This window comes from Elephas maximus, chromosome 2 (genome assembly GCF_024166365.1).
Source record: "Elephas maximus indicus isolate mEleMax1 chromosome 2, mEleMax1 primary haplotype, whole genome shotgun sequence".
Classification (NCBI taxonomy): Eukaryota; Metazoa; Chordata; class Mammalia; order Proboscidea; family Elephantidae; genus Elephas; species Elephas maximus.
In genome coordinates, this window is record NC_064820.1 from 163,216,718 (window position 1) to 163,242,710 (window position 25,993).

Here is a 25,993-nt window from a genome sequence, read left to right on the forward strand (position 1 = left end):
ACTTATTTAATGGAACATATCTAGAGGAGATAACGTGGTCAACTTTAAATTTGAGCGTATTTCTCGCTATCTGAGTGGAGCTCTTCAATATGCAGTAAAACATTATGCCTAGAGCTCTGGGATGAAAAGAGCTGGAAACTCTGCCTTTTATGTAAAACTGGAGCTTGTATAGACCTGGAAATAAAACCAAGGGCAAAAAATAATAGCTAATATTTATTCATAACACTGGTGGCAGAGTGCTTAAGAGCTCAGCTGCTAACAAAAAGGTCAGCAGTTGGAATCCACCTGCTGTTCCTTGAAACCCTATGGGACAGTTCTGTTTTCTCTTAGAGGGGGGCTAAGAGCCGGTATCGCCTTGAAGGCAAAAGGTCATTTATTCAGTATTTTCTATACCGGGTACTATCCTGTGAATTGTACACACATCTTCTATATGTGTTCTCCTGTATTTTTCACTTCAACCTTATGATCTAATTGTTATTACCTTTATTTTGCATATAAAAGACACCAAGACTTAGACAGGTAAAATAATTTCCCCAAGGTCATACAGTCAGGTTTGAATTCAGATGTGTTTGACTTTATTGTCCACACTCTTTGTTATGCTCATAGATGAAAACCCCAGAAAATCCATTTTTTTGGTAGTAGTTTACCTGCTCCCATAGGCAGCTTACCACCTGGGTTTTGCTTCAGGAATTTTGAACAGTGGTTCTTAACCACAATGTTAAGATACACTAATCTGTCTATATGAGTTCTGTAGTGTATAATTTGTTACAATTATCCACAGATGTTGCCAATGATTTACGAGTTCTTATAATTACACTACCCATTGCCATCAAGTCAATTCTGCCTCATAGCAACCCTACAGAACAGAGTACAACTGCCCAATAGGGTTTCCAAGGCTGTAATCTTTATGGAAGACTGGCACATCTTTCTCCCGCGGAGCGGTTGGTGGGTTTGAATGCTGACCTTTCAGGTAGCAGCTGAGCACTTAACCATTGTGCCACCAGGGCTCCATAATTATAGTAGCTATTTTTTTTTTCCTATAACATATTTCACACTTGCATTCAGATAGTACATTTTGAGTTAGAGAGAGAGAGGGAAAATTCATACAGAAAATTGATCACACATCCTGTGAGAGTGGCTGCACTTGTGGGCACATTGCGTGTGTTGACAACTGATGTATCAACGAGTACAGTAGAAAGGACACTGTTTTAGAATAAATTCTGATTTTGTAACCAGCTACCATAAAGAAGGATAGGACTCATGATTTCATACCTGACACAAAAACCCTTTACACGTGATATATCTTAAAGGGGTTAGATGAGGCCAATCAAAATACAAAAACATAAAATGACAGTCCTCCGAGCTTGATTGGTACATTCCAAATCCTGAAATAAACATTTGGTTGAGAAAATTGGAGGTTTTTAGCATTTTTTTCAGGTTGATTACAGCAGTTATAAAAAGTTACCAAAAGGAGAAGAGAGATTTTGTTATGAATTATATGCACCAATTTGCGGCTCTGATGGCCACACTTATGCGAACGATTGCTTCTTCTCTAATGAAGTTGTGTAAGTATTGCTATGTTTCCTTTTCCGGACTTAGGGTGTAATTACGTGTGAAGACAAATGTACCGCAATTGAAAGAAGTGATTTAGGCATAAGAAATATGTGAATCATTACACATTGATTCTACGGAATAGAATTTTCCCAGTTTATAGCATTTGGGTGTACCTGCTCTCATTTTATTCCTACGTATTCTGGCTATAAGAGTGAATCAGAGAATCTCAGAATCTCCAAGTCGAGAGGAAAATTAAGGATCGTGGAGTTCAACTTTCTCTTACTAATCTATTGTTGAAACTACCTCTGTACAACAAGTCACCAGGTGGTCTAAAATCCATGTTTGATTATTTCCAGGGACGAGGAATGCCCCTCTCCTAGGCATGACAGTCCACATCTGTTAGAATGAGCCACATTTGTTGTTTTACTTCAGAAAATAAGTGTTGATATATTAGCAGCCCGAATGATTGGTACAAAAGAAAAAAAAATCTGAAGAACCTGAAGACCTTGTTCTATTTCAGAGTATGATTTATCAACAAAATACATATTTAAGCTATAGTAAAATTTAAATTTAAAAAATGTAATAGATAAAAGTAATTTAAAGGTTACAAAGTAGTAATCTCAAAGATACATTAGCATCTGGTCAAAAAACATAAAATGATGAAGAATATACTAGAATGTACAGAAGCATGTAGTTGCCTTTAAGTATTTTCAGAATATTCATGAATAAAAACAAGCATCTAGCCCCGAGAATATGCGTCCCAGACACCATTCTAGCTCACTACTGAAGTCACTCCTGAGGTTCACCCTTCAGCCAAAGATTAGACAGGCCCATAAAACAAAACGAGACTAAAGGGACACGCCAACCCAGGGGCAAGGATAAGAATGCAGGAGAGGACAGGAAAGCTGGTGATAGGAAACCCAAAGGCAAGAAGGGAGAGTCTTGACAGTTCGTGGGGTTGTTAACCAATGTCACAAAACAATATGTATACTAATTGTTTAATGAGAAGCTAGTTTGTTCTATAAACCTTCCTCTAAAGCACAATAATAAATAAATAAGTGAAAAGAAACAAGCACCTAGAATACAGGGCAAATTGTTCTAGTTCTTTCTGAATAAAAAAGAAATTATAATCTGTTACGAAAAAAGGGTTTCTAAGTGTACTTCTCTTAAAAGAATCATTAAAATAATAAATAATACAACATTTTACAACCAAACATCAGTTGTTAAAATCTTAAATTGCCATCATTCCTTTGAAAAATGTCAGTTATTGCAGAGACTCAGATATGTTTTCTGGTGAAGTTTGAATGAAATGCATATCGTCTCCGAGTTTCTTATTTGTTGCTATTTTCTCTCCACAGGAAAACTAATGGGAAACTTAAATTTGCACATTTTGGAAGGTGTTGAATCTATTTGGAAATTCTGAAATATCTTTTAATGAATCTATTCAGGACAGACACATGACACATTTCTCCTTCCGTATAATCAATGCCACATTGAATAATCTTGTCCTATCATGTCTTGATTTGATTGTCAAATAAATTAGACCTACCTGCAATGTATGTCTGAATCATTTTGTTTGGGAGTGGAATCTTTTAGATTTGCTTTATTTTTCAGTGGTGGCAAATAGGCCACCTTGGGGTGGACTTGGAACAAGAAATTGTCAATTAAGACCAGTAGTGGGAACCAGAAAATCAAATGCCCTAAAGCTTCTGCCTTCTCTTACCCAGGCTAGAAAAATACCCTATGGGTGTTACTTAATTTCTGTGTATTCCTGAAACATGAACAGATAACGAGGGAGATGTCAGGCACAAGACTCAGGAAATGCAATTTTTCTATATGTCTCTTGAGTTTAAGATATTGAAAGTCAGCCCTGGATTGGGCCTGATCTCTGATTGTTTCCTTACCAAAAGGCCTGTTTGTAAAACATGGCTGGTAAAATGTGGCCCGTAAAGTAGTACAACTTCTCATGGATTCGTTGACGTCATCCATATTTTTGTTTTGATTTCAGGTCTAGGGTCTGACACTTATCCTACTATTAGATAATGTGTTACTTAGAGAGCATAGAGTGTGTGTTGCTAATTTTGTAATACATTTGTGCATCCATTCAATCAACAAGCATCTGTTAATGCCTACTTTGGGTCAGTGTCTGTGTTAGGTTTGGGAGAATAGTGAACAGATAAGGTTTGGTCTGTGTCCTCTTTGAGTTTATACTCTAGGGGGAATTTTCCATGCTCGGAACAACATCTTGCATAGACCTTATACTATATAAATGTTTTAAAAAATTGAATTGAAAATTAAGCAACATCTCCTTTGTATTATAATGGAGTTACATTATGCATGCATGCCCAAACCCACTGCAGTTGAGTTCATTCCGACTGATAGCAACCCCATGGTACACAGTAGAGCTGCCCTATAGAGTTTCCAAGGAGCACCTGGCCGATTCGAATTGCTGACCAAGTCTTGGTTAGCAGTTGTAGCACTTAATCACTACACCACCAAGGTTTCCATACAAGCATAAGACATAGGAAATCTAATTTTATGTTCTCTGCAAAGAGAAAGAAAAAGAAAATAGAGCCGAGCCCTTCTGAGCTGTGTTCTAGTCTCGCAAAGCCCGTGGAGATTCAGGGACCAAGGCTGTCCAACACAATGAGCTCTCTCTCCATTCCGCACCTTGTCCCAGACTGATCACTATTCTTAGAACCTCCCATGCACGCTGCACTTCTGCACATGCTGGTCCTTCTCACAATTCCCTTTCTCACTTTCTGTCTCACTGATTTTCATTCATCATTGATCTAACCCTAATGTCATTTTCTCTAAAAAGTTTCTCCTGTGTAATTAATTGGTCCTCCAAGATTAGCATCTATCACATTGTAATCTCATTAGCTCTTTAACCATTTATCTCCTCTGCTGTTTTATGAAGGGATCCCTGTTGGTACAGTGGTTAAGCACTGGGCTGCTAACCAAAAGGTCAGTGGTTTGAACCCACCAGCCTTTCCAGGGGAGAAAGGTGTGGCAGTCTGGTTTTTGTAAAGAGTACAGCCTTGGAAACCCTACAGGGCAGTTCTACTCCGTCCTATTGGGCCGCTATGAGCTGGAATCAACTCAAAGGCAACAGGTTTTAGTTTTCTATATTATGAACTGATAGCTGCCATGTAATAGGAGTTCAGTTAATGCTCTAAGAGTTGGCTGAATCAAATTTAATTGAATTTGACTTCTATGAACAGGTAAGCAAGGAAACTATGGTGTCTTATTGCAGGCAACTCGAAGCCAGATGTCAACTTTTGATCCTACTCCTACATTAGCGAATGCAGCCTCTGTTTGCAGTCTACACCAACCCAAACTCTGAACGCTTCAAGTTCACGTAAAAAGAATCCATAGACACACAAAATATAAGAGCAATGGAGACTCCTCTAGAGACTCTGGAGGAGTGACTAACATGGTGGTTACATACACACCCCACAACCTAAAAGTTCTCATTATATTCTTGTTCTCTAAATTCATCTCTTTCAATACCACCTTGTAAAATCCTTGTCATTTGTACCATGAAGGTTGCTGTAAATTTTTTAAAAAATGAACACATTAACTAAGATATAAACAGTTTAATACATTGCCAACACTTGTCTTTTAGAACTGAAGCTTACTCAACTTCTTAGAAATCTTACTGTGTTTAATTTTTAATTACCTTTCTCATGTTTAAGCAAAGTAGGCATTACTATACCCAATAACCTGTTCTTGGTGGAGCAGGCAATTCATGTCTCTCTCAGAGAACAAAGTTAAGCTAAAGTAATGACTTTGGAATGTTAATTAGCAGTAAGAGTACAGATCAAGGAAATGGAAGCCAGTTTATAAATACAGTGAAACCTGTGAAAGCTGGACCTCGGCAGGACTGCCTTGTTTTTCGGGGTTTTTCAAGTGTTCTGCCTTTGACACAATACAGTCTGACCACTTTCCTACCACTCATTTTAGTGAAAAATATTTGAGTTTTCCTTCTCAGACAGGCTTCCACCTTATGTAGGTTCTGGCTTTCACAGGTTTTACTGTATATTCCTTAACAAAATGCACCCACATGGACACATCTTAAAAAAACTTGTGAGAATTCCTTAAGAAAAGGGACCCTGAATCCAAAAACAACAGTTAAATTGTTTCAATATAAAATCAAGCTTTTTATGAACTCCTGCTTATATGCAGGGTAAAGACTACTAGAGTTCTGAAAGATGCTTCTGGGGAGTTCAGGAAACTTTCCTATTACTCACTGTTGCCAGACTCCTAGGCCCTCTTCCCCCAGACATGCAGCATTTAGCACTGGCAAATAGGCTCAGAGGTTAAAACAAGCAAGCCCAGTCCAACCAAACCCTAAGTGACTCATGAAAGGGTAAGGCTGACTTGTGTGTTTCAGTCTATTCGTGTACCTGTTACTGGAACAAGGTTCTTGCCTCTCACTGGTCAAGAATGAGCAGGTAAGGCACGTAATTTTCCACACAAGCAAAGCTTTGTTGAAGAGGCTTGCAAGCGGAGACGAGGAGGGCCTAGAGCAATGTATACACCCGTCTCACAAAACAAAAGACCGGCCTGAGTTCTTAAAAGTTCTTGGGCGGGGGAAAAGATTTATGTTTATTCATAGACTCAGGCGGGGATATGTTAACTACAGTGTGCACCCAGCAGCTTTCCAAGATGGCTTCTGTCCCGGAGGTCTCTGGGTTTCATAGCAGGACTTATTTTGGGGTGTCGTGCCTGCACAGTCTCTCGCTCCCCAGGTTCAATTCCCCACCTGGGGCTGTAGCCCCTCACTGCCCCTGGTGGAAGGTCACACGGTGGTCACTGGTGGATGTTCTGCGCATGTCCTTGGGCCTGGTTTTCTCCAGCTGCTTCTGAAAGGCAACTTTAAAGAAGTTTGCAGGCTATTTTTAGATACCCTGCCCCATTGTGCTGGGGAATGGCTTTGTTTCTGTGCCCTAGCCCACTTCTTGTTTCTTTGCAGATTTGGGGGCCCCTTTGTTCCTTGTCTTTCTAAGTCTCTAGGTTCCACACTCAACCCCGTATCACCTCCCTGATAGGGTAGTCTATTTCTCTTCTAGTTTCTCCTTTAACCACAGCAGTCTCCTCACTATTTCTCAAACAGGTACCCTCCAATCTCAGGGCCTTTGCTCCCTGTCTTATGCCCACTTCCTGAACTTCATTCTACATGTACCTGAGATCCCTGTTCTGATGACTGTAGTTTCCCTACCCTGAGGCCCCTGCCTGGGTCATCCACAAGCCCACCACTTTGGTACCTTTATACCTCTAGGTTTTGTTCCTTGCTTCTCTCCTCCGCTCCACTTTGCCACTTCTAGAAATGGAGCCCAGTGGCAGACACCCAAAAATATTGGTTAACTTCTTTTGTGGCACTTGTCTCCCTGGTCTCCCTTCCTCTGTTTTGGCTGCTTATTTAGGCTTTGGTTAGTTCTTATTTACCTATGAGGCCTACATGTTACCTGTTGCTGCCACACCCTTTAGATATGAACTTGTTTCCCTGTTAGACTGAAATTAGTTGTGAAGGCTGTAAAATATAATGGTTAAGATCAGGGGCTTGGAGATAGAGAGCGCCGGGGCCAAATCTAAGTTTGCCAGTTCTGAGTAACCTTGGGCAAGTAGCTTATCTCTGAGTTTCAGTTCCTATATTCTGAAATGGGAACAATAGCAGTCCCTTACAGATTTGCTGGAAGGATTACGTGAACCAGTGTATATACAGTGTAGAATATTGTGCGTAGCACATTGAAACCAAATAAGGAAATAAAATTTGCAAATAATAAATGGTAGATTTAAAAAATAATAACAAAATTTCTAGTTGTCCTAATTCTATTCCTTAAGCATAGTAAAAGCATAGTAAGTGATTCTAATTTAGGTTCTGGCTCCTTCTCATCTTTTCCCTATCCCAAACCTATTACAACCAGCACACTTCCCCTGCCTTGTCCTGAGATACAGCACTATGAGCCTTCTATTAGAGCAGATCATTACTGTTATAGTCATGGAAGTCAGCAAAGTATTTTGACTACAGTGAAATGAAAATACACAACCTCCATCAGAGCCTCTATAGCATTTTTTAAATTATCCTCATTTTTAGTGAAAAAGGAAAAAAAAATACATATCTTCTGGTTTTGAGGCCCCCTGATAGCAGGGGATTGGGTCTTTTGGGTCTTGTTCATCTTTGAGTCCAAAATGGACATTTACTTCTCTACTGCCTAATATACAGTAGGAGATACACCTGTAGATATATAGACGCATATACACACATGGACATTTATACAAATATATATGCATATATATGTATACCTATATGCACATATTATGTAATTTATACATATTTATACATATATACATGCATAAGTATGTATGTATGTGTATGTGTGTTTAATTTTAAACTTTCAGGTGAAAAAATATCAAAACAAACTCTAAGTGGAATGTATTCAAACCATTACAGCCATGTATTCAGTATCTTAATGGCCCAAAGAATCTCACACAGATTTCTGCATTGCCTGAAAATAACGAAAGAATCACTATTATTTAGCAAAGGACGGAGAACAGAAAACCAGTGTAATTCCTCCACAGATGGAGAAACGTTTCTAGGTTCTGTGGTTTCATGAGTGTCCTTGCTGGAGGACAGGAAGATGGGGTTGGGACTTGGGGAGAAGAAGAGGGAGCTGGCACCCTGAGTAGCAGTAAAGAATGGGAGTAAGGGAAGGGGCATACAAAAAGTCTCAAAGATATAACTCATGTTCTATTTCTTAAACAGGGTTGGAGACGTATGAGTGTTTGTCTTATTATTACTTAAATTGTATGTAGGTATTACATACACTCTTCCACATGTATGGTATATGACAAAATATGAAAAGGAGGACAAAGAGAAAGGTAGGTGTTTTCTATATAAATTGGTCCTGAATCTGGGAAGATTTGGTAAGTGAAAAGCATCAATACATTTGCCTTTAAGGCATCCTCTTCCTTCTTCAAAATCTACTGTCCTCTTGGAGGCTTTTTTTTTCATCAAGGACAAGAACTTACTTTTGTTCTAAAATAGCCCTAAATAGACCAAGTATCTGGCCCACATTAGGTCTGTCTTTACAGAGAAAGGAGCCCTGGTAGTGCAGTGGTTAAGAGCTACGGCTGCTAACCAAAAGGTCGGCAATTCAAATCCACCAGCCGCTCCTTGGAAACCCTACGGAACAGTTCTACCCTGTCCTGTGAGTTGGAATCGACTCAGTGGCAATGGGTTAGCTTTTTTTTTTTTTTTTTACAGAGAAAAGTGTGACTGACACCAACTGGAGCAGCGCATTGCCTTGTTCAATAGCCCTGAATACTTCCACTTTCTCTCTGAAAGTTTCCATGAAAAGCAAGGCCTTAAGGAATCAACAGCATCTTCTCACAGAAATTTTTGGTCAAATAAGAGACCTCATAGATTGAATCACTGATTTATAGAGTTTTGTATATCACAGACCAATTTAACTCCTTTTTTTATAATTTTTTATTGGAAAATAAAGTAAAATCACCAATGAAATCTAAGGCAAATATTACCCACCGTCTTAAGAAACCTTCTATTCATTTTAGCCCTTAACCATATATAGATACTATTTCCACATATTGACAGTAAATATCACAGATACAATTTTGGATTCCATCTTGCTTGATGTTCTACCATAAGAGTGCTACCATTTTGCTCCTACCTTTTTTCTTTTTCTATTTCTTCCCCAACTCCTTCTTCTACTCAACACCTCCCTAAAACAAGAGGTACAAACAGTAACTAAATTAGTTTCTTAGGGCTGCCATAACAAATTAGCACAAACCTGGTGGCTTAAAACAGAAGAAATTTATTCTCTCACAGTTCTAGAGCCAGCAGTTTGAAATCATGATGTCAGTAGGGTCAAACATCTCCAAAGACTCTAGGCAAGAATCCTTCCTTGCCTCTTTCCTTTTCTGGTGGCTCCAGGTGTTCCTTGGCTTGTAGCTGCACGACTCCAATCTCTACTTTTGTCTTCACGTGGCCATCTCTTCTCCTCCATATGTGTCCGTCCTCTGCGTGTCTCTTATAAGGACAGTAGTCATTGGATTCAGGGCCCACCCTAGTTCAGCATATTCTTGCCTCAAGATCTTTAACTTAATTATATCTTCAGAGACTCTTTTTCCAGACGAGGTCACATTCACAGTTTCTGGGGTTTAGAGTGTGGCCACATCTTTTTTTAGAGGGGGGAGGTCAACATTCAACCTACTATAGTAACATTAACATACAAGAAATTAACTATTGATAGACTAATACAGGATTTCCCATTTTGTTTTATAAAGACACTAACAAAATTTATCATCTACTTCTGTAATTATTCTATAAAAGACATGTCATGATTAAAAAAGGAGAAAGGGAAATATTTTATAATGTATGACAGCAGTTTTCAAGAAAGAACGGTTGTAACTTTGTACCATTGTTGTTACTAAATGGTTCTTAGGGTTCTTATTTTTCTCATTTTGCCTTGGAATGGCCAAAATTCTCATCTGAACCAGGCACTAGAATTGAAGAACCACTTACAAAGACCAATATTCCTCAGCTGGTGTTCTAAGAAACTCCGGGAATTCCCTGGGGTTGCCTAAGTAGCATAATTGGGGGGGTGGGGGGTGGGGGGGGTCCAGCAAGTCAGAGTCCACTACTCTCACTTCAATTCAAGTAAGCTCCTCTTTTTCTTTTTTTTTTGGTTTATAGTAAGATGTCCCAGTTTGCTATGTGAACTTGAGTAACTTATTAGTTTCTCTGGCTCAACTTCCTTCTTTATCAGTTAAGTACAAATTTTGTTTGCGCACACTTCATAGAGTTTTTGCAAGGATTAAATGAGTTATTACATGATAACTGTAATATTTATGGTACGTAATAAGCATTCAATAAGTATTTTATTACTGTTAAAAAATATAAAACATTGATGGCTACAAACCTCACACTCAATGTAGGAATTGCCTTTACAAAATTCCTAAGAGATATTCCTTCAGCTTCTTCTTGGACTACCCTGGACCCTGATCTGGCGGGCTTCCAGCTGAAAGGGGTCTGGGTAAAGGGACAAGACGGCGGGTGCTGATCCCATACCAATCACTTCATCAGGCACTATTACAGAAAATGAGCACTGAGACAGGGAGCTGTTTTGGAGACTTATTTCAGACATTGCTGGAAATCAGATCTTCGACAAGAAATTTAAGGATTTCCTCCTCTACAAAATGGAGATAATAGTAATGTCCACCTCAGACTTGTGTGAATCAAATGACATACCGTATGTGAAAACATTAGGGATATTTTATGCACCAAACAAGGGTAAAGTATCATTAATTTGGGTCATGTTATGTAATCATCTTTCACCAAAAAAAAACTTCCTATGATTCATTGAGTCATTAAACCTGTTTCAGAGTCCTGTTCTGAGGAGTAGCCATTTATTAATGGAGGTGACACATATGGACAGGATATGATGCAAACCCCAGATGGGCTAGGCTGAAAATGCAGGTCACTTCTCTCGCCTCAACCTTATTGCCATTGTCCACTTTTAGCATCATGGGAGCAAGAGCTTCTCATGGACTTAGCACTTCCATTCACCTTTAGCATCTGAACTGTGAACCTATGTCTAGGAAATTTTGGAATCCTTTCATCTCATAGTTGAGCAATTCTGTTTTGTTATTATAATGCATTTTTCTCCACACCTCAAGAAATCACTGAGTCATATAGCCTCATGGTTGGATGGGACCATCAAGCTCATCTAACCCAACTTTCTAAGTATGAAAGAAAGCTTCTTTGAGATCCTTGTGAGGGGGTCATTATCAAGCCTTTGTTTAGGAGATCCTTATCTAGCCTCTGCTTTTCCTTTCTTTCTTAGCTTTTTTCTTATTGTGAAAATATAGATAGCATCACATTTGCCAATTAAACATTTTTCACATAAACAATTCAATGAGATCAATTACATCAAGCAGTTGTGCAACCATTACCAATATCCTTTACCAAATTTTTTATCCCATAAACAAGAACTCAATGCTTCCTAAACAATAGTTCCTCCTTTTACCTCTCCCTCCCCCCCTCCCCGTAACCACTATTAACCTCTGATCTCTATGTTGTTGTTGTTAGGTGCTATCAAGTCAGTTCCTACTCATAGCTGCCCTATGTACAACAGAAAGAAACACTGCCCTGTCCTGTGCCATCCTCACAATCTTTGTTATGCTTGAGCCCATTGTTGCAGCCACTGTGTCAATCCATCTCATTGAGGATCTTTCTCTTCTTTGCTGACCATCCACCAAGGATGATGTCCTTCTGCAGGAGCTGGTCCCTCCTGATAACATGTCCAAAACACGTAAAACGTAGTCTCACCATCCTTGCTACTAAGGAGCAGTCTGGTTGTACTTCTTCCAAGACAGATTTTTTCATTATTCTGACAGTCCATGGTATATTCAATATTCTTCTTCAATACCAGAAATCAAAAGCATCAATTCTTCTTTGATCGTTCCTATTCAAAGATGTCAGTGCTTCTTTGGTCTCCTTATTCAAAGTCATCGATTCTCCTTTGGTTTTCCTTATTCATCATCCAGCTTTCCCATGCATATGAAGCAATTGAAAACATCATGGCTTAGGTTAGGTGCACCTTAGTCCTCAAAGTGACATCTGTGCTTTTCAAAACTTAGAAGTCTTTTGCAGCAGATTTTCCCAATGCAGTATGTCATCTGATTTCCTGACCGCTGCTTCCATGGGCATTGATTGCAGATTCAAGTAAAATGAAATCCTTGACTACTTCAATATTTTCTCTGTTCATCATGATGTTGCTTATCATTCCAGCTGTGAGGATTTTTGTTTTCTTTATGCTGATCTCTATACTTTTTCTACGTACTTCATATTACTGAGATCATGTAATATTTGCCCTTTTACAATTGACTTATTTTACTCAGCATTTTTCCATGTCACGGCATGTCATGGACAAAGACATGTACATTAAAGTTCATTGCAGCATTATTAACAATAGCCAAAATGTGAAAACAACTCAAATACCCATCAACAGATGAATGAGTAAACAATATGTAGTATATGCATACAATGGGATATTACTAGCCTCTGTTTTGATCTATAATTCATTTGTTGAAAGATATAAAAAGCCCATTATTGACTTGTTTGAGTCAATAGATTATTCCTACTTTATTGAGCAGAAATCAACATTGATTCACCTTGTTATCTATGACAGACACAAAATTATAAGCATTTAAAACTATACCATTCATTTGTCCATTCCATATTTATTGAGCACTGATTATGTTCTCCCAGAAAAATTATAGCTAATATTATTTCATTCTTACCATTTTCCAGGCACTGTGCATGCAAAACCTGTTAATATACTAAATATTTAATTTTATAGCAACTCTAGGAGGCATATGCTATTATTATTCTAATTTGTATATGAGAAAAATGAAACTTGGAGAGGTGATTTTTCCAAAGTCACAGAACCAGCAAGTGACACAGCCAGCATTTTACTTAAAGGAGTCAGACTCTAGAACCCTCACGCTTAACCAGTACACCAGTTAAGACAGTGGCCAAGCTTGAGAATGGGGAAAATCTGTTGTGGCTGCATCAGAGGTATAATGCCATTCTAATTGGGAAACCTTTCCGAAGAATTCTTACCTATGTATTTAAATACAACAACCACAAGATTTTGGTGAGTCATCTCATTCCTTAAGCTTTCTCTTTCTTCTCCAATATTACTAGGGCTTTGTACCCTCCTTTTAGGACTGGGGAGACTGCTCTGAGGTTGTCTTCATTGAGCAGCAGTCAAGATTTCTCCATACCAGAAGAATGCGGTTACCTCACGTTAGAAAAGCATACTGCATTAGTCAGGAAACCAAATGACATATTCAAATTGTGTACTTGGAGGAGAGTTTAATGGGAGACTATTTATTAAGTGTGAACATGATATTAAGAAATCACAGGGGATAGGCTGATAACTCAGGGTTAGTAACAGCAGAAGTGGTTAGTCATACCATTATCATCCCTAGAACTCAAGAGGCAATAGGAAGGAACCAAGAAAGAGCAAGACCTATATGGAGAGACGACTTGACAAGACCTGAAACACTGAGGGGAAAGCAGCCTGTGGAAATCCTGCAGGGTGGCAGCCTCCCTTCCATGATCTTCTGCCTGGACTTCCCATTGGCTGAATCAACAAGTAGTAGCTAGAGGGCAAGAAGCCCTTTGATAAAGTACACACCAGTAATCCTAACAGGCACAGAGTAAGATGAAGAAGGGAGGAGCAAACCTAAGGCTTCCACCCAGCCCTGAAGCTGCTATGATTTTTCTACTTACCCCACAGGTGGTCTCAGACTAAAGACCATCTCATGACTTAGAATTTTGGATTCGTACTAAGGACCTAGGAGAACATCTAGGTATGCACACGATTAATTCAGAAATCTTCTTTACAACATCCCTACTAGTGTCTTCTTGGATTCCTCTACCCATATCCATCATCGTCAAGTTGATTTCAACTAATAGCAACCCTATAGGACAAGTAGAACTGCCCCTGTAAGGTTTCCAAGGCTGTAAACTTTACAAAAGCAGACTGCCATGTCTTTCTCCCATGGAGTGGCTAGTAAGTTCAAACTGCTGACCTTTCGGTTAGCACTTAATCACTATGCCACCAGGGCTGTTTTGGACACCTATGTCAATATAGATATTGACATAGACAAAAACTGAAGGTTTCTAATGGTTTGGGAATGCTTCCTCGTGTTAAATCCAAATCTCTCCCTTCAGCTTCTGCCCATGGATTCCAGTTTCACCTTTTAGCATCTACTTGGACCAAGTCCGTTTCCTCTTCCCCATAACAAATTATCAGAGATTTTAAATAACTTACACAGCTCGTCCTCTGTCTTCTGTTTTCCAAGCTAATCTTTCTTAGAAAATATTCCCACGACATGACTGCTCATCTAAACACAACATATGGCAATACTTACTACCAATCTGAACTCTCAGCCTTCGTTAAAGTCAGTCATTTGTAGTTAAAATAAATGAGCTGAAGAGCTGGCTATACCACAGCACCTTAAGCCAGTCATTTCAACTATCTGAGTCAAAGTGTCCTCATCAGTTGACAAAAATGGGAATGGAAGTAACCCCCATGTCATCTGGTTGAAGTGAGGATCAAGTTAGAATCTATGTGAAAGGAAACACGGCATGGCGGAAAGGACACAAGCATTCTTGGCAAATTCAGCCTCATCGTATGATCATAAGCAAGTCACTTTTCAGCTCAGAGAGGCTAACACATTTTTTACTGGGGGTAATACCCAGGCTCACCCCTAGCATTCGCAAAGCATAGGACAAAAATTGAAATAAAAACCCATTTATTGTATGTCTAAAAGGTATTCAGCTCAACTATTTAAAACTTACAGCTAACAAATTTTTAAATAAAAATTCTTATTTTGGCAAATATGGCTTCATTGCAACATGAAAGTCCAGGTTGAAATTTACAATTCTCAGGTTCCTTAGAGTTCCTCACTGCAATATAGTAGAATGGACAAAGCTGGTCCTAGGGCATCAGCCCCCTGTCCTGGCCTGCAATCGATCTCCTATACTCATCCAAGTTCTGTCATGCCTAATGAGGCATGGACATGGATGCCAAAGCCTGCATGTCTATGATTCGTCCAAACTACTGCAAACAATCTCTGCTAGGTCACTCTTTGGGCTAACGATGTGCATACCAGCAACACAGTCTGCACTGGGGTAATGAACCTGAGGAATAAGTTTCTATAGGCCCTGAAAACAGGCACATGGCTACTTTGGAAGGAAATTCAAGTGTTCAGGGTTTCAGGGTTTGGTTCAGAAAAGGATTACTAACTTGGATGGTGATATGGAGAGACAGGTATCCTTGATTTACAAGCTCCTAGCAATGGAAACCCTGGTGGAGTAGTGGTTAAGTGCTATAGCTGCTAATCAAAAAGGTCAGCAGCTCAAATCTGCCAGGTGTTCCTTGGAAACTCTATGGGACAGTTCTACTCTGTCCTATAGGGTCAAATTGACTCCAAGACAGTGGGTTTAGTTTGGGTTTTTTGAGCAATACAAGGGGGTGAGGAGCAGTGGTGGTTCAGTGTTAGAATTTTTGCTTTCCATTCAGGTCCCCCAGTGTGGGAAAAAGTAATCCATTTGTCACCTGTATTTGTTCCTGAAAGATTGTTATCAGGTGCTGTCGAGTCGGTTCTGACTCATAGCGACCCTATAGGTCAGAGTAGAACTGCCCCATAGAGTTTCCAAGGAGCGCCTGGTGGATTTGAACTGCTCACCTTTTGGTTAGCAGCTGTAGAACTTAACCACTACACCACCAGGGTTTCCAACATAGTCAATAAAATGCAGGTAAACATCTTTCTGGTACTCTCTGCTTTCTGCCAGGATCCATCTGATATCCCTGGTTCCATATTCTTTTCTAAATCTGGCTTGAATTTCTGGCAGTTCCCTGTGGATATACTGCTGCAGTCACTTTTGAATGATCTTCAGCAAAATTTTGCTTACATGTGATATTAATGACATTGCTTGACAATTTCCACATTTGGTTGGATCACGTTTCTTGGGAATAGGCATAAATATGGATCTCTTCCAGTCAGTTAGCCAGGTGGCTGTCTTCCAAATTTCTTGGTATAGACGAGTGAGCACTTCTAGCACTGCATCCATTTGTTGAAACATCTCAATTGATATTCCATCAATTCCTGGAGACTTATTTTTCACCAAAACCTTCAGTACAGCTTGGACTTCTTCCTTCAGTACCATCTGTTCCTGATCATATGCTATCTCTTGAAATGGCTGAACATTGACCAGTTTTTTTTTTTTTTTTTTTTGGATAATGTCTGTGTATATTCCTTCCATCTTCTTTTGACGCTTCCTGTGTCCTTTAATATTTTCCCCATAGGATCCCTCACTATTGCAACTCAAGGCTTGAATTTTTTCTTTAGTTCTTTCAGTTTGAGAAATGTCAAGTGCACTATTATCGTTTGGTTTTCTATTTCCAGCTCTTTGCACATGTCATTATAATAATTTACTTTGTCTTCTCGAGCCGCCCTTTGAAACCTTCTGTTCAGTTCTTTTACTTCATCATTTCTTCCTTTTGCTTTAGCTGCTCGACTTTCAAGAGCAAGTTTCAGAGTCTCCTCTGACATTCATCTTGGTCTTTTCTTTCTTTCCTATCTTTTCAATGACCTCTTGCTTTCTTCATGTGTGATGTCCTTGATGCCATTCCACAACTCGTCTGGTCTTCTGTCATTAGTGTTAATGTGTCAAATCTATTCTTGAGATGGCCTCTAAATTCAGGTGGGATATACTCAGGGTCGTACTTTAGCTCTCATGGACTTGTTCTAATTTTCTTCCTCTTCAACTTGAAATTGTATATGAGTAATAGATGGTCTGATCTGCAGTTGACCCCTGTCCGTGTTCTGACTGATGCTATTGAGCTTTCCCAATGTCCCTTTCCACAGACGTAATTGATTTGATTCCTGTGTATTCCATCCGGAGAGGTCCATGTGTGTAGTCACTGTTTATGCTGGTGAAAAATGGTATTTGCAATGACGAAGTTGTCGGTCTTGCAAAATCCAATCATGGGACCCCCGGCATCATTTCTGTCACCAAGACTGTATTTTCCAACTACTGATCCTTCTTTTTTGTTTCCAACTTTCACATTCCTATCACCAGTAATTATCATCCTGATTGCATGTTCGATCAGTTTCAGATGGCAGAAGTTGGTAAAATCTTCACTTTCTTCGTCTTTGGCCTAAGTGGTTGGTGTGTAAATTTGAATAATAATCATATTAATTGATCTTCCTTGTAGGTGTGTGGATATTATCCTATCACTGAAAGCATTGTACTTCAGGGTAGATCTTGGAATGTTCTTTTTGGCAATGTATGCAATACCACTCCTCTTCAAGTTGTCATTCCCAGCAGAGTAGACCATATGATTGTCCAATTCAAAATGACCATTACCAGTCCATGTCAGCTCACTAATGCCTGAGATATCAATCTTTATGTATTCCATTTCATTTTTGACAATTTCCAATTTTCCTAGATTCATAATTCATACATCCAGGTTCCAATTATTAATGGATGTTTGCAGCTACTTTTTCTCATTTTCAGTCATGCCACATCAGCAAATGAATGTCCCAAAAGCTTGACTCATCTGTGTCATTAAGGTCTACTCTACTTTGAGGAGGCAGTTCTTCTCCGGTAGTAGTTTGAGTGCCTTCCAAGCTGAGGGGGCTCATTCTGGCACTATATCAGACAATGTTCCACTGCTATTCATAAGGTTTTCTCTGGCTAATTCTTTTCAGAAGAAGACCACCGGGTCCCTCTTTGTAGTCTGTCTTAGTCTGGAAGCTCAGCTGAAACCTGTTCTCCATGGGTGATCCTGATAGTATTTGAATACTGGTGGCATAGCTTCCAGCATTACAGCAACACACAAGCTCCCACATACTGACAGATGGGTGGGGGTCCTGAATGATAGCCCTCACAATTCCCCAGCAATTAAGAGATCTTTGCTTTTCTAAAACAGCTAGGCAATACCTAAACATGTACAAATTAATTAGGAGCCCCAATTCCACACTGACAACTAAGCTCAGGAAGGGACTGGGCATGATGCAATCAGTCATTCATATTTATTGACTCAATAGATGATGGATATGCTGTGAGGCACCAATCATGCGTATGCATTTTATAAGAGGTCTTGAAGACAGAAGCAGTTGGGCTACCTGGATTGGCGAGAACGTTCATGCACAGGAGAGGGTGGCACATCCCTGTGGACAATGGAGGCCTCATGCTAGTGTCTGTCCCAGACTGCTTCTGATGTGTCTCTTTGTTTGTATCCTTTCTGGTTATAATCGATGGGTAACTATAAGTATAGGTAATAGTCTCTGTGAATGTTGTGAGCCATTTAGAGAATTAATGAACCCACAAGGTGCAGTGAGACTGTGATTTAGCTCAGGGTGGCTAATTCAGAGATAGACAGTGTAGGAAGTCAACTTGTGAAAACTGGGTGACAGAGAAAAGCTGCACAGGTAGTAGATGAAGGATAGAGACTTTCTAACTTGTGTGTTTTGACCTGGTTCAGGTGGCTAGGGATGAGGTCTGACCTAACCCTGGGTGGTTAGGGTCAGAGACAGGAAGTGTCATGGATGTGGCTGGCAACGAGGAATGTAGATGTGGGAAAGAAAAGCCTGGGTCCACTTCTAGATGGGAATGGGATTCATGCTGATCCTTACCACACAGTTAGTAACGAGGGTGGGATTTTCCTACCTTGCCCTTTTTTTAGTACAGTTAGTACACCTGCACCTCAAACTTAGCCACTACCTGTCTGTTGGTGAAGGCTTCCATGTTGCTATGATGTTGAAAAGATCTCAGCGAAGCTTCCAGGCTAAGACAGACTAGGAAAAAAGGCCTGGGGGCCAGCGGGTGCTCTACTTCCAAAAAATCAGCCAACGAAAACTCTATGGCTCACAATGGTTCCCAAATGTGCATGCGGTTACCACGAGTCAGAGTAGGCTTGACAGCCCCTAACAACAAGCCATGTAGGGAGAGAGGCACAGCTAAAGGAGAGTCAGAAGGAGGCCCTTTAAAACTTAGAAGCCAGGGCTAAGGGGCCCCTCTTACACAGGTCTAAGGATAGTACCAACAATGCCTACCTTGAAAATCTATTATAAGGTTTGACAGATAACATATGGAAAGAAAGTGCCCAGAACATATAGATATTTAATAAAGTGCAATTGTTATTGTAGCTATTGCTGTTGTTGTTATTGTTATTAGAATGTGCTCGGAAAATCATTAAGTGCTACAGGAACGACAGTAGTATTTTCATAATGCTAATTATTTTGGACCCTATAAGACATTAAAATCTTCTTGTTATAAATTATTACATAAAGGAGAATATACATTTGTGACGGCTTTGAGTCTGAAAAAATTCTCCTGGGCTTAAGTATTTTAAAACCTCAGCTGGCAGCATAAAGGAATCTTCCTGAGGAGTTTGACGTCCAGGATCCCCAATTCTACTTTTTGGCTATAAGCTGTCTTTTCTAAAATGAAGCCCTCTCACAGTTTAGCAAATATTTTTAGAATGTTTCTGCCATTTTGAATCACTAAGAGATCATTTCATAATCAACATGGAATCTCTTACTTATAATCATTAGAGTGGGCTTGGCTGACACTACTAGGTCACCTCTATTGACTCCATGTCACCTCTCTTGACTTTACCTCACTGCCCTGGGCCACGTTAGTGCCATGAAAACTGTACTTTGTCCTTCTCTTTGCATCTGTCTTTACTGACTATCTGACTATCTCCCTTCTACCACTGTCCTGACCCCTGCACCAGGCAACAGCAGTCCCCTGACTATCTTCTGCCCAAAGAATTCTAGGACATTGTCATCTCGCAGATGGATGGGTATATGGTTTGCTAGAGAACATTTTGAAAATGCATTTTTATGACTTCATCAAGAAATCATTGAAACACAGAATCTCAGAGCTTCTCCTTCAACTCTCCATCCATAGAGCGCTCTTCTTCCAGATCTCTGAGAGATCATCATTTTACTTTTGGTTATACCTGGATAGCCCTGAAGATGGTAAATAAAAGCCTACGTTAGGTATTCTATTCCATCGTTAAGCAGCTTGAGTATTCAGAAAATTGTTTGCTTCATCTTCTCACCAACATTTATTGATGTATAGAATGTGCCAGGCACTAGGCCAGGAGCCCAAGATGCAAAGATGAATAGGACAGTCCTTGTCTCCATTGAACTCTTCATACTGAGTCAAGATGCTAAATAATATAGTTATTAAGTTGGTCAGGTCTCGAGTCAGAATTCACAGGTTTTAATTCAACTGATAATATTTACAATCTCTATGGCATTGAGGGAATTTCCTAATACTTTCTGTGTCGATTTTCTCAACTGTGGAATGAAAATATGAATAGTACTTACTGAAAGAATTGTGAGAAATAAATGTAAATGTTAGCTATTATTAGTCTTATCCTCTGTTTGGAGGGACAGAAAATGAGATTTCCATCTTCTTCTACTTGCAGGAAGCATAGGGACATTCTCACATTTTCCTGAATCTTTACTTCTTCATGGTAAATGATCCAGGTCTTTGCCCATTCGTAAGACTTAGTATTCAGATCCTTTGTTGTCTGACTGGAGAATATTTTCCCAAATGGTATGGACATTCTGCCTTAGAATTTGAAAAAGAACCCTTCAGGTCCTCTAGGTGTCTCTGGGTAGCACAAATCGTTAAACATTCAAATACTAACCAAAAGTTTGATGGTTCGAATCCATCCAAAGATGTCTCAGGAGACAGGCCTGGCAATCTGTTTCTGAGAGGTTACAACCAGGGTCACCATGAATTAGAATCCACCCAACGGCAACTAATGACAACAACAGGGCCCTCTAGGAAAGCTTTTTATATCACAGGTGGGAAACTGAAACCCTAAAATGGGATAGGATTTACTTGCTCTGTTAGGTACTACCAGAGAGAAAGTGAGAACCTAAGCCTCTTGATTCAATTTTCTTTTTACTTCACTTTACAGAAAGAAGAGTCTTTTCAAAGATAGTTGTCTCTCACTATTGTTCAAATCTCAGCACTGAGAAGAAGCTAATGTCCTGGGAAATCTGAGAACTGAACTTGTTTTTTAAATCAGACTTATTTCCTCAATTGTTTGGTCTGATTTTCTCATGTCTTTGTTTTTGTAGTAACATGAACTGACCCCTATTACACCTGGTCATAACACCCTTTTATAGGATCTCCAGGCCCTTCCCTACTACACATAGTCAGGTATTATAACAGAAATCATACACAATGGAATTGCGATTCCATGGACACCCCCCAGTTATTTCTTCAGTGTGCTTTATGTTAAATATGAGATTGTCGGTGGTATGGCTAGAAAGGTAGGAATGGGTATGACAATAACAAGAAATAATGAAATTGCTCTAATAAAACAGAACAATTGCCTTTAGAGAGTAAGGGAGGAAAGGATCTAGATAATTATCCCTTTAATGTTCAATTGTGGTCCCCCTATTTCATTAATTCTCATTTAAAGAAGTGAATCAGAATTTCTTCTGGTATATATACATTTAAGTTGCACTCTGGACCTACTGAGTCAAAAGCTTGCAGTTGATAGACCAGAAGGCAGACATGTGAACTTTGAAAAAGTGCCACAGAAATACACATTCTAAGTTAATCTTTTTCACATTTGTTTCCTTTTGCCAGTTAAAAAAAAACAGAATGTACTTCTATGAGACCGAATAATAATCATTAAAAATAATAATGACAAAAAATGTTAAATCACGCCATCATGCCATGAACTGTATAACCTCTTAAGAATTAAATATATTCCCTTGGAAGTCTTCTTGGTCTTCGGTGACCTGGTAACTTTGGGGTCACATGTAAATAGATCATTCGTGTAGTGACATCACAGTAGAGCCGGAGATTCTCATAATGGGGCCACAGCCCTCTGATCAGCAAGAGAACTGAGCTTTGGGGTATTTTCTAGGAACTCTTGACCGAAGGAACTCAGGTGGATGAATCACACTGTTCGTTATGGAAAAGATGAAAATTTTCTTCATGGTTATCTTGGCTATTGGCTATTTCTCATGTAAGGATTTGTCAAAGAACCTTGGGGAGGGAGCTAACATTTGATCCTCCTGGGAGGGAACAAGCCGTTAAGACCTGTTTTCTAGATGTAGGAATTTTTGAAACCCTGACCTTCTTTCAGAGATGAAGAATTAATTATGTTAGCTAGAATGAATAGTGGTTAAATCTATTTTTTTGCTATTCCAAGACCTCTGCCAGAGACAGGTTTGGGCCCAAGATATTTTGAGAGATGATCTGTAAGAGGTTTCGTGTACGCTTGATGAATAATTTGGTCCTCTGAGTTGATAATCAATTTCAGCTCTCCCCCCCTTCCTAATTCTTTCCCACCTCTCTTTTTCCTGTTTCTATGAACACACACTGCAAAAGTAATGCCAGTTTTTGACATGGTGTATGTAAAAAAAAAAAAAAAATTTTTTTTTTTTTACGTACAATTAGAGCACAAACAGATAATATCAAATCTCAAGAGAGGACCCAGCCCATCATGATTAGCTCTAGCAAAATGACTCCAACAAGGGAGCCCAGTGATGTGGAACTCAATCTGCCTATTGAATGATGCAGGTCAGAGGTGAGGATGTGTGTGTAGGGAGTGGAGAAGTGGCAAGGAAGAGGCTCAGCTGCAGCTGAGAGATCTCAAACAAAAGAAGACGTTTTCCTCCAAGCAGGTCCCATTGCCATCAAGTAGATTCCAACTTGGGTTTGGGAAAAAGGTATATCCAAGAATGGGAAATTATCAGAAACTAAGGCAGGCAGGATTGAGAAGAGGACCTGGAATGAAGGCTGAATCTTGGCTGAAAACAGAGAATACCTGTGTTTTATTGGCTACGCAAAGGCATTCAACTCTGCGAATTGTAACAAATTATGGATAAAATTGTGAAGAATGGGAATTCCAGAACACTTCATTGTGCTCACGCAGAAACCGTACATAGAAAAAGAGGCAGTTGTTCAAACAGAACAAGGGGATACTATGTGGTTTAAAATCAGAAAGAGATGTGTCAGCGTTGTATTCTTTCACCATACTTATCAATCTGTATGCTCAGCAAGTAATCTGAGAAGTTGGATTATATGTAGAAGAATGCAGCATCAAGATTGAAGGAAGAGAATTTGGGGTGGGGCCAAGATGGTGGAGTAGTCATGCACTTCCAGTAATCCCTCTTACAACAAAGGCCCAAAAAAACAAGTGAGATGACTATATTTATGACAAGCTAGGAGCCCTGAACATCAAAGGCAAAGTTAGAAAATGGGCTGAGTGGCAGGGGGAGGGAGAGACGGTTCAGAAGTGGCGAAGAGTTGCCAGACCTGAATTGCTGGGATCCCTCAGGCACCATTCCTGGGAGCGACTGTAGTTGGTTGGTGTAGTGTTAGGCCACAGTTTCCTCAGGGAAAAACAGCTAGCCACACAGCATACTCACACCTCCAGAACCAGAGAAGAATGGCACTCTAGGCAAAAGCTACATACTTGCATGTATTATACTGTGCCCCCAGCCCCCAAGCCGGCTTCAGTGGCTGTTGATTTCCCTAGGCCTGAGATAGGTTCTGCTGAGTGCTCTGAGCCATTCTCCCAGCCTTGGAGAAGGAATAAATTCATACCTGGGGGAAAAGATAACCTTCCAGATCCACTAACCTGGGGAGCTCAGGACAGAAGCGACTCCTGTCCAGGCACAAATGGTCCATGGGCTTTGAATACTTTTCTCCCTGTATGGACCTGTGTGGACCTATTTCAGTTGAATAGGCCCTTGTTGGCAGACTGCAACTGTTTCAGCTGTGTTGTGGAGAGGTGTGTGTTTCATGCTTGCCACTGCCTTACCTACTAAACAGGGTACTTACCTACCCACATCAGGGGCTTAAGGACTGGTGGCTCCACTCAGGGCTTTCAAACATGAAGGTGAAATGAGGACATTTCCAGACACACAGAAGTTTAGGGAATTCATAAAAACCAAACCAAAACTACAAGAAATACAAAAAGGAGTTCTCTGGTTAGAAAATCAATAATATCAGATATCAACCCAAAATTAGAACACTGGAAAGAGCAATCAGATGTCAACCCAGAGAGGGAAATCACAAAAATAGATCCAGATAAAAAACCACTCAAAACAGGGAAACAGCGATGTCATTACGTAAGAGAAGACAACACTAAAACTCTAAAGAGGGACTAAGAAATGTAGTCATAGATCTTTCATATGCAGAGTAAGACACGGCAATATAGAGAAATAAAGGTCAGGTTTAAACTTAGAAATATAAGGGCAAAAATTAGGGTAACCACAAAAGAAACTAACAATCCTACTATCAAAATAAAATACAAGAAAAAAATATGCTGTGTACAAGAGACACACCTTCGAGACACAAACAAACTAAAACTCAAGGGATGGAAGAAAATATATCAAGCAAACAACAATTAAAAAAGAGCAGGAGTGGCATTATTAATTTCTGAGAAAATAGACTTTAAGTTAAATCTACCACAAAGGATAAGGAAGGACTCTATATAATGATTAAAGGAACAATATACCAGGAGGATATAACCATATTAAATATTTATGCACCCAATGACAGTGCTGCAAGATAGATAAAACAAACTCTATCAGCACTGAAAAAGGAGAGAGAGAGCGCCACAATTATAGTACGAGACTTCAACATATCACTTTTGGTGAAGGATAGGACATCCAGAAAGAAGCTCAATAAAGACATGGAAGATCTTAATGCACAATCAACGAACTTGACCTCATAGACATATACAGAGCATACCACCCAACAGATGCCAAGTATACTTTCTATTCTAGTGCACATGGAACATTCTCTAGAGTAGACCACATATTAGGCCATAAAGCAAGCCTTAGCAGAATCCAAAACATGGAAATATTACAAAGCATCTTCTCTGACCATGAGGCCATAAAAGTAGAAATCAATAACAGAAAAAGCAGGGAAAAGAAATCAAACACTTGGAAACTGAACAATACCTTGCTCAAAAAGGCCCGGTTATACAAGACATTGAGGATGGAATAAAGAAATTCATAGAATCCAATGAGAATGAAAACACTTCCTATCAGAACCTTTGGGACACAGTGAAAGCAGTGCTCAGAGGTCAATTTTTATCAATAAATGCACACACACAAAAAGAAGAAGGGGCCAAAATCAAAGAATTATCCCTACAACTTGAATAGAAAGAGAGCAACAAAAGAAACCCTCAAGCACCAGAGGAAAGCAAATAATAAAAATTAGAACAGAACTAAATGAAATGGAAAACAGAAAAACAATTGAAAGAATTAACAAGACCAAAAGCTAATTCTTTGAAAAAATCAACAAAATTGTTAAACCATTGGCCAAACTGACGAAAGAAAAGCAGGAGGGGAAACAAATAACTAGAATAAGAAATGAGATGGGCAATATCACAACAGACCAGAATGAAATTAAAAGGATCATGTCAGATTACTAAGAAAAATTGTACTCTAACAAATTTGAAAACCTAGAAGAAATGTGTGAATTCCTAGAAACACACTACCTACCTAAACTAACACAAACAGAGGTAGAACAACTAAATAAACCCATAACAAAAGAAGAGATTGAAAAAAAAAAAAAACAGATTGAAAAGGTCGTTCAAAACCTTCCAACAAAAAAAACCCTGTCCCAGAAGGCTTCACTGGTGAGTTCTACCAAACTTTCAGAAAAGAGTTAACATCACCACTACTAAAGGTATTTCAGAGCATAGAAAAGGACAGAATACTCCCAAACTCATTCTATGAAGCCAGCATATCCCTGATACCAAAACCAGGTAAAGACACCACAAAAAAAGAAAATTACAGACCTATATCCATCATGAACTTAGATTCAAAA

The 25,993-nt window shown here is 39.4% G+C and overlaps 1 long non-coding RNA gene across 1 annotated transcript in view; it reads right to left on the bottom strand.

The window, feature by feature from the left end:
* The window catches only part of LOC126070137 (uncharacterized), a 141,956-nt gene that overhangs the window by 104,102 nt on the left and 11,861 nt on the right, over nt 1-25,993 (bottom strand). The window contains exon 4 of the long non-coding RNA XR_007516135.1: nt 20,419-20,472. This is a non-coding gene — a long non-coding RNA (uncharacterized LOC126070137). The remainder of the gene's footprint in view (nt 1-20,418; nt 20,473-25,993) is intronic.